Raw genomic sequence first — 12769 nt, forward strand, 5'->3', positions numbered from 1 at the left:
ATAGTTCTTACTAGTTATAGATCTTACTAGTTATAGATCTTACTGGTTATGGATCTTACTAGTTATAGATCTTACTGGTTATAGATCTTACTAGTTATAGATCTTACTGGTTATAGATCTTACTAGTTATAGATCTTACTAGTTATAGAGCTTACTAGTTATAGATCTTACTGGTTATAGATCTTACTAGTTATAGAGATTACTAGTTATAGATCTTACTGGTTATAGATATTACTAGTTATAGAGATTACTAGTTATAGATCTTACTGGTTATAGATCTTACTAGTTATAGATCTTACTGGTTATAGATCTTACTAGTTATAGATCTTACTAGTTATAGAGCTTACTAGTTATAGATCTTACTGGTTATAGATCTTACTGGTTATAGATCTTACTAGTTATAGATCTTACTAGTTATAGAGCTTACTAGTTATAGATCTTACTGGTTATAGATCTTACTAGTTATAGATCTTACTAGTTATAGTTCTTACTAGTTATAGATCTTACTGGTTATAGTTCTTACTAGTTATAGATCTTACTAGTTATAGATCTTACTGGTTATAGATCTTACTAGTTATAGATCTTATTAGTTATATAGCTTACTAGTTATAGATCTTACTAGTTATAGATCTTACTGGTTATAGATCTTACTAGTTATAGTTCTTATTAGTTATAGTTCTTACCAGTTATAGATCTTACTAGTTATAGATCTTACTGGTTATGGATCTTACTAGTTATAGATCTTACTAGTTATAGTTCTTACTAGTTATAGATCTTACTAGTTATAGATCTTACTAGTTATGGATCTTACTAGTTATAGATCTTACTAGTTATAGAGCTTACTACTTATAGATCTTACTAGTTATAGATCTTACTGGTTATAGATCTTACTAGTTATAGATCTTACTAGTTATAGAGCTTACTAGTTTTAGATCTTACTAGTTATAGATCTTACTGGTTATAGATCTTACTAGTTACAGATCTTACTAGTTATAGTTCTTACTAGTTATAGATCTTACTAGTTACAGATCTTACTAGTTATAGTTCTTACTAGTTATAGATCTTACTAGTTATAGATCTTACTGGTTATGGATCTTACTAGTTATAGATCTTACTGGTTATAGATCTTACTAGTTATAGATCTTACTGGTTATAGATCTTACTAGTTACAGATCTTACTAGTTATAGTTCTTACTAGTTATAGATCTTACTAGTTATAGATCTTACTAGTTATAGAGCTTACTAGTTATAGATCTTACTGGTTAAAGATCTTACTAGTTATAGATCTTGCTGGTTATAGATCTTACTAGTTATAGATCTTACTAGTTATAGAGCTTACTAGTTATAGATCTTACTGGTTATAGATCTTACTAGTTATAGATCTTACTAGGTATAGATCTTACTAGTTATGAATCTTACTAGTTATAGTTCTTACTAATTATAGATCTTACTAGTTATAGATCTTACTGGTTATAGATCTTACTAGTTATAGATCTTACTAGTTATAGAGCTTACTAGTTATAGATCTTACTGGTTATAGATCTTACTAGTTATAGATCTTACTAGGTATAGATCTTACTAGTTATAAATCTTACTAGTTATAGTTCTTACCAGTTATAGATCTTACTAGTTATAGATCTTACTAGTTATAGATCTTACTGGTTATAGATCTTACTAGTTATAGATCTTACTAGTTATAGATCTTACTAGTTATAGATCTTACTAGTTATAGTTCTTACTAGTTATAGATCTTACTAGTTATAGATCTTACTAGTTATAGCTTCATCTTGATGGTTCAGGAAGACACAGTCTATAATTCATCTCTGAATTGCGAGTTTGTGAAGTATTGTGGCCAGGGGTGTTATAGCCAGTGTGTTATAGCCAGTGTATTATAGCCAGTGTGTTATAGCCAGTGTATTATAGCCAGTGTGTTATAGCCAGTGTATTATAGCCAGTGTATTATAGCCAGTGTGTTATAGCCAGTGTATTATAGCCAGTGTATTATAGCCAGTGTGTTATAGCCAGTGTATTATAGCCAGTGTATTATAGCCAGTGTGTTATAGCCAGTGTATTATAGCCAGTGTATTATAGCCAGTGTATTATAGCCAGTGTATTATAGCCAGTGTGTTATAGCCAGTGTATTATAGCCAGTGTATTATAGCCAGTGTATTATAGCCAGTGTATTATAGCCAGTGTGTTATAGCCAGTGTATTATAGCCAGTGTGTTATAGCCAGTGTATTATAGCCAGTGTATTATAGCCAGTGTATTATAGCCAGTGTGTTATAGCCAGTGTATTATAGCCAGTGTATTATAGCCAGTGTGTTATAGCCAGTGTATTATAGCCAGTGTATTATAGCCAGTGTATTATAGCCAGTGTGTTATAGCCAGTGTATTATAGCCAGTGTATTATAGCCAGTGTGTTATAGCCAGTGTATTATAGCCAGTGTGTTATAGCCAGTGTGTTATAGCCAGTGTGTTATAGCCAGTGTATTATAGCCAGTGTATTATAGCCCGTGTGTCATAGCCAGTGTATTATAGCCAGTGTGTTATAGCCAGTGTGTTATAGCCAGTGTATTATAGCCAGTGTATTATAGCCAGTGTATTATAGCCAGTGTGTTATAGCCAGTGTGTTATAGCCAGTGTATTATAGCCAGTGTGTTATAGCCAGTGTGTTATAGCCAGTGTATTATAGCCAGTGTGTTATAGCCAGTGTATTATAGCCAGTGTGTTATAGCCAGTGTGTTATAGCCAGTGTATTATAGCCAGTGTGTTATAGCCAGTGTGTTATAGCCAGTGTATTATAGCCAGTGTGTTATAGCCAGTGTGTTATAGCCAGTGTATTATAGCCAGTGTGTTATAGCCAGTGTATTATAGCCAGTGTGTTATAGCCAGTGTGTTATAGCCAGTGTATTATAGCCAGTGTGTTATAGCCAGTGTGTTATAGCCAGTGTATTATAGCCAGTGTGTTATAGCCAGTGTGTTATAGTCAGTGTGTTATAGCCAGAGTATTATAGCCAGGGTATTATAGCCAGGGTATTGTGGTCAGGGGTATTATAGCCAGGGTATTATAGCCAGGGGTATTATAGCCAGGGTATTATAGCCAGGGGTATTATAGCCAGGGTGTTATAGCCAGGGTATTGTAGCCAGGGTATTATAGCTAGGGGTAGTGTAGCCAGGGTGTTGTAGCCAGGGTATTGTAGCCAGGGTATTGTAGCCAGGGTGTTGTAGCCAGGGTATTGTAGCCAGGGTATTGTAGCCAGGGTATTGTAGCCAGGGTGTTGTAGCCAGGGTATTATAGCTAGGGGTAGTGTAGCCAGGGTGTTGTAGCCAGGGTATTGTAGCCAGGGTGTTGTAGCCAGGGTATTGTAGCCAGGGTGTTGTAGCCAGGGTATTGTAGCCAGGGTACTGTAGCCAGAGTATTGTAGCCAGGGTATTGTAGCCAGGGTATTATAGCTAGGGGTAGTGTAGCCAGGGTGTTGTAGCCAGGGTATTGTAGCCAGGGTGTTGTAGCCAGAGTATTGTAGCCAGGGTACTGTAGCCAGAGTATTGTAGCCAGGGTACTGTAGCCAGAGTATTGTAGCCAGGGTACTGTAGCCAGAGTATTGTAGCCAGGGTATTGTAGCCAGGGTATTGTAGCCAGGGTATTGTAGCCAGGGTATTATAGCTAGGGGTAGTGTAGCCAGGGTGTTGTAGCCAGGGTATTGTAGCCAGGGTATTGTAGCCAGGGTGTTGTAGCCGGGGTATTGTAGCCAGGGTACTGTAGCCGGAGTATTGTAGCCAGGGTATTGTAGCCAGGGTGTTGTAGCCAGGGTATTGTAGCCAGGGTATTGTAGCCAGGGTACTGTAGCCGGAGTATTGTAGCCAGGGTATTGTAGCCAGGGTATTATAGCTAGGGGTAGTGTAGCCAGGGTGTTGTAGCCAGGGTATTGTAGCCAGGGTGTTGTAGCCAGGGTATTGTAGCCAGGGTGTTGTAGCCAGGGTATTGTAGCCAGGGTACTGTAGCCAGAGTATTGTAGCCAGGGTATTGTAGCCAGGGTATTATAGCTAGGGGTAGTGTAGCCAGGGTGTTGTAGCCAGGGTATTGTAGCCAGGGTGTTGTAGCCAGAGTATTGTAGCCAGGGTACTGTAGCCAGAGTATTGTAGCCAGGGTACTGTAGCCAGAGTATTGTAGCCAGGGTACTGTAGCCAGAGTATTGTAGCCAGGGTATTGTAGCCAGGGTATTGTAGCCAGGGTATTGTAGCCAGGGTATTATAGCTAGGGGTAGTGTAGCCAGGGTGTTGTAGCCAGGGTATTGTAGCCAGGGTATTGTAGCCAGGGTGTTGTAGCCGGGGTATTGTAGCCAGGGTACTGTAGCCGGAGTATTGTAGCCAGGGTATTGTAGCCAGGGTATTATAGCTAGGGGTAGTGTAGCCAGGGTGTTGTAGCCAGGGTATTGTAGCCAGGGTGTTGTAGCCAGGGTATTGTAGCCAGGGTGTTGTAGCCAGGGTATTGTAGTCAGGGTACTGTAGCCAGAGTATTGTAGCCAGGGTATTGTAGCCAGGGTATTATAGCTAGGGGTAGTGTAGCCAGGGTGTTGTAGCCAGGGTATTGTAGCCAGGGTGTTGTAGCCAGGGTATTGTAGCCAGGGTACTGTAGCCAGAGTATTGTAGCCAGGGTACTGTAGCCAGAGTATTGTAGCCAGGGTACTGTAGCCAGAGTATTGTAGCCAGGGTATTGTAGCCAGGGTATTGTAGCCAGGGTATTGTAGCCTGGGTATTATAGCTAGGGGTAGTGTAGCCAGGGTGTTGTAGCCAGGGTATTGTAGCCAGGGTATTGTAGCCAGGGTATTGTAGCCAGGGTATTGTAGCCAGAGTATTGTAGCCAGGGTACTGTAGCCAGAGTATTGTAGCCAGGGTATTGTAGCCAGGGTATTGTAGCCAGGGTATTGTAGCCAGGGTATTGTAGCCAGGGTATTGTAGCCAGGGTACTGTAGCCAGGGTACTGTAGCCAGAGTATTGTAGCCAGGGTATTGTAGCCAGGGTATTGTAGCCAGAGTATTGTAGCCAGGGTACTGTAGCCAGAGTATTGTAGCCAGGGTATTGTAGCCAGGGTATTGTAGCCAGGGTATTGTAGCCAGGGTATTGTAGCCAGGGTACTGTAGCCAGGGTATTGTAGCCAGAGTATTGTAGCCAGGGTACTGTAGCCAGAGTATTGTAGCCAGAGTATTGTAGCCAGGGTACTGTAGCCAGAGTATTGTAGCCAGGGTACTGTAGGGTATTGTAGCCAGAGCCAGAGTATTGTAGCCAGGGTACAGGGGACTGTAGCCAGGGTACTGTAGCCAGGGTATTGTAGCCAGAGTATTGTAGCCAGGGTACTGTAGCCAGAGTATTGTAGCCAGAGTATTGTAGCCAGAGTATTGTAGCCAGCCAGAGTATTGTAGCCAGGGTATTGTAGCCGGGGTACTGTAGCCAGAGTATTGTAGCCAGAGTATTGTAGCCAGGGTACTGTAGCCAGAGTATTGTAGCCAGGGTACTGTAGCCAGAGTATTGTAGCCAGGGTAGCCAGAGTATTGTAGCCAGAGTATTGTAGCCAGTATTGTAGCCAGGGTATTGTAGCCAGGGTATTGTAGCCAGGGTATTGTAGCCAGAGTATTGTAGCCAGGAGTATTGTAGCCAGAGTATTGTAGCCAGTATTGTAGCCAGCCAGAGTATTGTAGCCAGAGTATTGTAGCCAGGGTACTGTAGCCAGGGTATTGTAGCCAGAGTATTGTAGCCAGTGTAATGTAGCCAGAGTATTGTAGCCAGGGTATTGTAGCCTGTAGGGTATTGTAGCCTGTAGCCAGAGTATTGTAGCCAGAGTATTGTAGCCAGGGTACTGTAGCCAGGGTATTGTAGCCAGGGTACTGTAGCCAGGGTATTGTAGCCAGGGTACTGTAGCCAGAGTATTGTAGCCAGAGTATTGTATTGTAGCCAGGGTATTGTAGCCAGGGTACTGTAGCCAGAGTATTGTATTGTAGCCAGGGTATTGTAGCCAGGGTACTGTAGGGTATTGTAGCCATACTGTAGGTATTGTAGCCAGAGTATTGTAGCCAGGGTACTGTAGCCAGAGTATTGTAGCCAGGGTATTGTAGCCAGGGTACTGTAGCCAGAGTATTGTAGCCAGGGTACTGTAGCCAGAGTATTGTAGCCAGAGTATTGTAGCCAGGGTACTGTAGCCAGGGTATTGTAGCCAGGGTACTGTAGCCAGAGTATTGTAGCCAGGGTATTGTAGCCAGAGTATTGTAGCCAGAGTATTGTAGCCAGAGTATTGTAGCCAGGGTATTGTAGCCAGGGTTGTAGCCAGTAGGTATTGTAGCCAGGGTTGTAGCCAGGGTATTGTAGCCAGGGTATTGTAGCCAGGGTATTGTAGCCAGGGTATTGTAGCCAGGGTATTGTAGCCAGGGTATTGTAGCCAGAGTATTGTAGCCAGGGTATTGTAGCCAGAGTATTGTAGCCAGAGTATTGTAGCCAGGGTATTGTAGCCAGGGTATTGTAGCCAGAGTATTGTAGCCAGGGTATTGTAGCCAGAGTATTGTAGCCAGAGTATTGTAGCCAGGGTATTGTAGCCAGAGTATTGTAGCCAGAGTATTGTAGCCAGGGTATTGTAGCCAGGGTATTGTAGCCAGGGTATTGTAGCCAGAGTATTGTAGCCAGGGTATTGTAGCCAGAGTATTGTAGCCAGAGTATTGTAGCCAGGGTATTGTAGCCAGAGTATTGTAGCCAGAGTATTGTAGCCAGGGTACTGTAGCCAGGGTACTGTAGCCAGGGTACTGTAGCCAGGGTACTGTAGCCAGGGTACTGTAGCCAGGGTACTGTAGCCAGGGTACTGTAGCCAGGGTACTGTAGCCAGGGTACTGTAGCCAGAGTATTGTAGCCAGGGTACTGTAGCCAGGGTACTGTAGCCAGGGTACTGTAGCCAGGGTACTGTAGCCAGGGTACTGTAGCCAGGGTATTGTAGCCAGGGTACTGTAGCCAGGGTACTGTAGCCAGGGTACTGTAGCCAGGGTACTGTAGCCAGGGTACTGTAGCCAGGGTACTGTAGCCAGGGTACTGTAGCCAGGGTACTGTAGCCAGGGTATTGATTTTTATTTATTTATTTTTTATTAGGACATGATCATAGGTACACAAAGAAATATAGTGACTGAGTGTACATGCTAAAGTGCCTTGTTTACCTGGAGTTTACCTGCAGTTTACCTGCAGTTTACCTGCAGTTTACCTGGAGTTTACCTGCAGTTTACCTGGAGTTTACCTGGAGTTTACCTGCAGTTTACCTGCAGTTTACCTGCAGTTTACCTGGAGTTTACCTGCAGTTTACCTGGAGTTTACCTGGAGTTTACCTGCAGTTTACCTGCAGTTTACCTGCAGTTTACCTGCAGTTTACCTGCAGTTTACCTGCAGTTTACCTGCAGTTTACCTGCAGTTTACCTGCAGTTTACCTGCAGTTTACCTGCAGTTTACCTGCAGTTTACCTGCAGTTTACCTGGAGTTTACCTGCAGTTTACCTGCAGTTTACCTGCAGTTTACCTGCAGTTTACCTGGAGTTTACCTGCAGTTTACCTGCAGTTTACCTGCAGTTTACCTGCAGTTTACCTGGAGTTTATCTGGAGTTTACCTGGAGTTTACCTGCAGTTTACCTGCAGTTTACCTGCAGTTTACCTGCAGTTTACCTGCAGTTTACCTGGAGTTTACCTGCAGTTTACCTGCAGTTTACCTGCAGTTTACCTGGAGTTTATCTGGAGTTTACCTGGAGTTTACCTGGAGTTTACCTGGAGTTTACCTGGAGTTTACCTGCAGTTTACCTGGAGTTTATCTGGAGTTTACCTGGAGTTTACCTGGAGTTTAATTGGAGTTTACCTGCAGTTTACCTGCAGTTTACCTGGAGTTTACCTGGAGTTTACCTGGAGTTTACCTGCAGTTTACCTGGAGTTTACCTGGAGTTTACCTGGAGTTTACCTGGAGTTTTCCTGGAGTTTACCTGGAGTTTACCTGGAGTTTACCTGGAGTTTACCTGCAGTTTACCTGCAGTTTACCTGCAGTTTACCTGGAGTTTACCTGGAGTTTATCTGGAGTTTACCTGGAGTTTACCTGGAGTTTACCTGGAGTTTACCTGGAGTTTATCTGGAGTTTACCTGGAGTTTACCTGCAGTTTACCTGCAGTTTACCTGGAGTTTATCTGGAGTTTACCTGGAGTTTACCTGGAGTTTACCTGCAGTTTACCTGCAGTTTACCTGGAGTTTACCTGGAGTTTACCTGCAGTTTACCTGCAGTTTACCTGGAGTTTACCTGGAGTTTACCTGGAGTTTTCCTGGAGTTTACCTGCAGTTTACCTGCAGTTTACCTGGAGTTTACCTGCAGTTTACCTGCAGTTTACCTGGAGTTTACCTGGAGTTTACCTGGAGTTTATCTGGAGTTTACCTGGAGTTTACCTGGAGTTTACCTGGAGTTTATCTGGAGTTTACCTGGAGTTTACCTGGAGTTTACCTGGAGTTTATCTGGAGTTTACCTGGAGTTTACCTGGAGTTTACCTGGAGTTTACCTGGAGTTTATCTGGAGTTTACCTGGAGTTTACCTGGAGTTTACCTGGAGTTTATCTGGAGTTTACCTGCAGTTTACCTGCAGTTTACCTGGAGTTTACCTGGAGTTTACCTGGAGTTTACCTGGAGTTTATCTGGAGTTTACCTGGAGTTTACCTGGAGTTTACCTGGAGTTTATCTGGAGTTTACCTGCAGTTTACCTGCAGTTTACCTGGAGTTTACCTGGAGTTTACCTGGAGTTTACCTGGAGTTTATCTGGAGTTTACCTGGAGTTTACCTGGAGTTTACCTGGAGAGAGTTCCGGGGGTATGCAACATTATGGGCAGACTTAAAATTAACTTAATATTAACTAAACAATGATATATTCAGTGGTAAAAATTACAGTAAATAAATTACAACATGAAGTACGAATTAATATTTTAAATCAGAAGCATAACAATGTATAATATAATATAATATAATATAATATAATATAATATAATATAATGTAATATAATGTAATATAATGTAATATAATATAATATAATATAATATAATCGATGTTTGTATTTTTCTGTATACGAATTATACTTGATAATGTTCAGGTATATAATGTTCACTTGTACAATGTTCACTTGTACAATGTTCAGGTCACAGTGGCGTGGTGCTGCTACAGACCAGAGAGGCCGCACTGTGCTTGATGTCCCCAGTAATGTGTGTACCAACACTCCAGTACACCTCTACCAGCACCTCAGACACTCTGGTAGGTGTTACATGTGTACCAACACTCCAGTACACCTCTACCAGCACCTCAGACACTCTGGTAGGTGTTACATGTGTACCAACACTCCAGTACACCTCTACCAGCACCTCAGACACTCTGGTAGGTGTTACATGTGTACCAACACTCCAGTACACCTCTACCAGCACCTCAGACACTCTGGTAGGTGTTACATGTGTACCAACACTCCAGTACACCTCTACCAGCACCTCAGACACTCTGGTAGGTGTTACATGTGTACCAACACTCCAGTACACCTCTACCAGCACCTCAGACACTCTGGTAGGTGTTACATGTGTACCAACACTCCAGTACACCTCTACCAGCACCTCAGACACTCTGGTAGGTGTTACATGTGTACCAACACTCCAGTACACCTCTACCAGCACCTCAGACACTCTGGTAGGTGTTACATGTGTACCAACACTCCAGTACACCTCTACCAGCACCTCAGACACTCTGGTAGGTGTTACATGTGTACCAACACTCCAGTACACCTCTACCAGCACCTCAGACACTCTGGTAGGTGTTACATGTGTACCAACACTCCAGTACACCTCTACCAGCACCTCAGACACTCTGGTAGGTGTTACATGTGTACCAACACTCCAGTACACCTCTACCAGCACCTCAGACACTCTGGTAGGTGTTACATGTGTACCAACACTCCAGTACACCTCTACCAGCACCTCAGACACTCTGGTAGGTGTTACATGTGTACCAACACTCCAGTACACCTCTACCAGCACCTCAGACACTCTGGTAGGTGTTACATGTGTACCAACACTCCAGTACACCTCTACCAGCACCTCAGACACTCTGGTAGGTGTTACATGTGTACCAACACTCCAGTACACCTCTATCAGCACCTCAGACACTCTGGTAGGTGTTACATGTGCACCAACACTCCAGTACACCTCTACCAGCACCTCAGACACTCTGGTAGGTGTTACATGTGTACCAACACTCCAGTACACCTCTACCAGCACCTCAGACACTCTGGTAGGTGTTACATGTGTACCTCTACCAGCACCTCAGACACTCTGGTAGGTGTTACATGTGTACCTCTACCAGCACCTCAGACACTCTGGTAGGTGTTACATGTGTACCAACACTCCAGTACACCTCTACCAGCACCTCAGACACTCTGGTAGGTGTTACATGTGTACCAACACTCCAGTACACCTCTACCAGCACCTCAGACACTCTGGTAGGTGTTACATGTGTACCTCTACCAGCACCTCAGACACTCTGGTAGGTGTTACATGTGTACCAACACTCCAGTACACCTCTACCAGCACCTCAGACACTCTGGTAGGTGTTACATGTGTACCAACACTCCAGTACACCTCTACCAGCACCTCAGACACTCTGGTAGGTGATACATGTGTACCTCTACCAGCACCTCAGACACTCTGGTAGGTGTTACATGTGTACCAACACTCCAGTACACCTCTACCAGCACCTCAGACACTCTGGTAGGTGTTACATGTGTACCAACACTCCAGTACACCTCTACCAGCACCTCAGACACTCTGGTAGGTGTTACATGTGTACCAACACTCCAGTACACCTCTACCAGCACCTCAGACACTCTGGTAGGTGTTACATGTGTACCAACACTCCAGTACACCTCTACCAGCACCTCAGACACTCTGGTAGGTGTTACATGTGTACCAACACTCCAGTACACCTCTACCAGCACCTCAGACACTCTGGTAGGTGTTACATGTGTACCTCTACCAGCACCTCAGACACTCTGGTAGGTGTTACATGTGTACCAACACTCCAGTACACCTCTACCAGCACCTCAGACACTCTGGTAGGTGTTACATGTGTACCAACACTCCAGTACACCTCTACCAGCACCTCAGACACTCTGGTAGGTGTTACATGTGTACCTCTACCAGCACCTCAGACACTCTGGTAGGTGTTACATGTGTACCAACACTCCAGTACACCTCTACCAGCACCTCAGACACTCTGGTAGGTGTTACATGTGTACCTCTACCAGCACCTCAGACACTCTGGTAGGTGTTACATGTGTACCAACACTCCAGTACACCTCTACCAGCACCTCAGACACTCTGGTAGGTGTTACATGTGTACCAACACTCCAGTACACCTCTACCAGCACCTCAGACACTCTGGTAGGTGTTACATGTGTACCAACACTCCAGTACACCTCTACCAGCACCTCAGACACTCTGGTAGGTGTTACATGTGTACCTCTACCAGCACCTCAGACACTCTGGTAGGTGTTACATGTGTACCAACACTCCAGTACACCTCTACCAGCACCTCAGACACTCTGGTAGGTGTTACATGTGTACCAACACTCCAGTACACCTCTACCAGCACCTCAGACACTCTGGTAGGTGTTACATGTGTACCTCTACCAGCACCTCAGACACTCTGGTAGGTGTTACATGTGTACCAACACTCCAGTACACCTCTACCAGCACCTCAGACACTCTGGTAGGTGTTACATGTGTACCTCTACCAGCACCTCAGACACTCTGGTAGGTGTTACATGTGTACCAACACTCCAGTACACCTCTACCTGCACCTCAGACACTCTGGTAGGTGTTACATGTGTACCCAACACTCCAGTACACCTCTACCAGCACCTCAGACACTCTGGTAGGTGTTACATGTGTACCTCTACCAGCACCTCAGACACTCTGGTAGGTGTTACATGTGTACCAACACTCCAGTACACCTCTACCAGCACCTCAGACACTCTGGTAGGTGTTACATGTGTACCAACACTCCAGTACACCTCTACCAGCACCTCAGACACTCTGGTAGGTGTTACATGTGTACCAACACTCCAGTACACCTCTACCAGCACCTCAGACACTCTGGTAGGTGTTACATGTGTACCAACACTCCATTACACCTCTACCAACACCTCAGGCACTCTGGTAGGTGTTACATGTGTACCAACACTCCAGTACACCTCTACCAGCACCTCAGACACTCTGGTAGGTGTTACATGTGTACCAACACTCCAGTACACCTCTACCAGCACCTCAGACACTCTGGTAGGTGTTACATGTGTACCAACACTCCAGTACACCTCTACCAGCACCTCAGACACTCTGGTAGATGTTACATGTGTATCAACACTCCAGTACACCTCTACCAGCACCTCAGACACTCTGGTAGGTGTTACATGTGCACCAACACTCCAGTACACCTCTACCAGCACCTCAGACACTCTGGTAGGTATGAGAAATATACTAACACTCCAGTACACCTCTACCAGCACCTCAGACACACTGGTAGGTGTTACAAGTGTACAAACATGTACTGGTAGTGTTACAAATGTACTAGCATGCACTGGCAGTGCTACAAGTGTACTAACATGTACTTGTAGTATTACAGGTGTATTAGCACGTACTGGTAGTGTTACAAGTGTACTAACATGTACTGGTAGCGTTACAAGTGTAC

General features: G+C 44.1%; 1 protein-coding gene across 1 annotated transcript in view; it reads left to right on the top strand.

Moving 5' to 3' along the window:
• The first annotated feature begins 9184 nt into the window (after window positions 1-9184).
• The window catches only part of LOC128699790 (protein O-linked-mannose beta-1,2-N-acetylglucosaminyltransferase 1-like), a 44936-nt gene continuing 41351 nt past the window's right edge, over window positions 9185-12769 (top strand). Inside the window, exon 1 of the mRNA XM_070102456.1 lies at window positions 9185-9295. The gene's annotated coding sequence lies outside the window, so the exon portion shown is untranslated. The remainder of the gene's footprint in view (window positions 9296-12769) is intronic.

Source organism: Cherax quadricarinatus, chromosome 81 (genome assembly GCF_038502225.1).
Source record: "Cherax quadricarinatus isolate ZL_2023a chromosome 81, ASM3850222v1, whole genome shotgun sequence".
Lineage (NCBI taxonomy): Eukaryota > Metazoa > Arthropoda > Malacostraca > Decapoda > Parastacidae > Cherax > Cherax quadricarinatus.